The sequence below is a fragment of the Pseudomyrmex gracilis genome, unplaced genomic scaffold, assembly GCF_002006095.1.
Source record: "Pseudomyrmex gracilis isolate BER0280 unplaced genomic scaffold, ASM200609v1 scaffold_1943, whole genome shotgun sequence".
NCBI classification, from domain to species: domain Eukaryota; kingdom Metazoa; phylum Arthropoda; class Insecta; order Hymenoptera; family Formicidae; genus Pseudomyrmex; species Pseudomyrmex gracilis.
In genome coordinates, this window is record NW_018022527.1 from 1 (window position 1) to 2,053 (window position 2,053).

General features: G+C 23.5%; 1 long non-coding RNA gene across 1 annotated transcript; it reads left to right on the plus strand.

Moving 5' to 3' along the window:
• The first annotated feature begins 175 nt into the window (after positions 1–175).
• On the plus strand, positions 176–2,053 carry LOC109862539. Its single transcript, XR_002251153.1, has 3 exons — positions 176–322; positions 886–978; positions 2,042–2,053. It is a non-coding gene; the product is annotated as an uncharacterized LOC109862539 (long non-coding RNA).

The window sequence follows — 2,053 nt, forward strand, 5'->3', positions numbered from 1 at the left end:
TGTGTGTGTGTTTTATTATATGTTCTTTATTATATATTTACTATATAGGTCTTAATCTATATCAAATTTATATCACTTGTTTGAAATAATAAACGTTTTTTTAAATAATGTTTTTTTTTGTATATATAACCATTATATGTTTTATCATTATTTTATTTCAATACTTATTTTATATAGATCATCCGAAATTTGTGATTGCTGCGTTTAATCGAGCATTTTTTCAATCTATGCCACGTGATAAATATTCTAACAAGGAAGTAATATGTAAAAAGAAACCTGAACCTGACAATAAAATGAGTATAGAAAATCCGGAAGTTTGCAGGTAAATATGTTTAAAAATAATTTCATTTTTTATGATAATCAAGAAAAGTATATCAACGTTGCTATTACACGTCACATAATATGTGTGACACGATAATTTACATTAGAGAATACAGTAGAGAGAACCATATTGTGCGGCTCCAGGGGAAGTATTTCTTGAAAATTTCTTCTCTAGCTGCTCTTATTACTGCGCGCTGTTTTCCTTCGATCTCGGGCCGCTGACGGAAACCAAAAGAAGAAGAACGGCGTGCGATAGTAGAAGCAATCAAAGGAAAAATTCCCGAAAAATACTTTCCCTGGAGCCGCACGATATGGTGCTCCCTACTGTACTGTATAATAATTCAATTTGCTTATTTACTATTTTGAATAAATAGTACATATATGTACAATACTACATTTTGAATAAATAATATATGTGTGCATAAATGAAATAATATANTCTAATATTTATTTAAAGATGTTTTTAAAATCAGAAAATATGATANGTTATTTTTTGACTACATAATTATAGAGAATATAATATAGTAAATAGATAACTCAAAGATTAATAAAAGTTAAACCAAGTATTTCAGATACTAAATTGTAATTTCTATATGGAATTATAGAAGTGGATGCCGAAAGTTTGTTTGCAGAAGCTGTATCTATTACTTGTAGCAGGTATATTGTCTTATATATGTCTCATACACTGCATGAGAGGTTTTCACTGCACAATTAATTAACTTATAAATATATAACTTTGTGAATGTATAAACATATGTATACAACTTCAAAAACAATTTATATACTCTCTCTACTACTATTTATATACTATTTACAAAACAATGGAAGTTAAAATGAAAGTTAAAACATGANTGGAAAATAAATTATTTACTCAATAATTTTTACTATGAACAATATATAACTTCCAAACAAAAAATTTTAGTAAATTTACAATATACAAAATATACAAAAATTATACCAAATATTTATAATTTTTAAATATAAAATATTTTATTTTTATGTTTAAGCTAGTTTTTAAATAAAATGATTACATTTAATTATAAAAATAATTGATAAAAATGGTTATATTTAATTATAAATTATAATATACAATATATATATAAAAAGTTTTAAGATGTAAAATCATTTCTTACAATTGTTTCTACAAACATAATAGTATCTTTTTTTAAAGAAGAAGTTTTTTNTGGAATATAAAAAAATAGATATTTTAATATTGCAACCAAAAATACAGTGTATAAAAAAAAGGAAAAACACTTTTGTATAAAACTAAAGTTTATAAAAAAAGAAAAACACTTTAGTTTTGTACAAAACTAAAAACTTTAAGAACATAATGTGTTTATTTAAATTGCAATTTGCTTTTTGTTGATTAATTGCGTTTTGGTTTAATTGATAGACAAATCTCTATATTGTCAGTACGTAAACTATTGTAGATTTTATATCTATATTATTTTGATCTGCATCTGCGACTATCTCTTGACATTATGTAAAATAAACATACATTTCTACGTTATATATTTTATATAAAATTATATTTTTTGTGTGTATTTTATATATTTGCTTGCGATTTAATACAACTTTCTTTACTTGCTAAGAAAATGATATCTCGCTGGTTTTTGTTTCAATCTTTTTTTGGTGTATTTACTTTGCTTTACATTTGCATTTATTTAATTGTTTATTATCCGTGAAATATGTAAATGACACGTTTTATAATTAATTATAGATATCACTCACA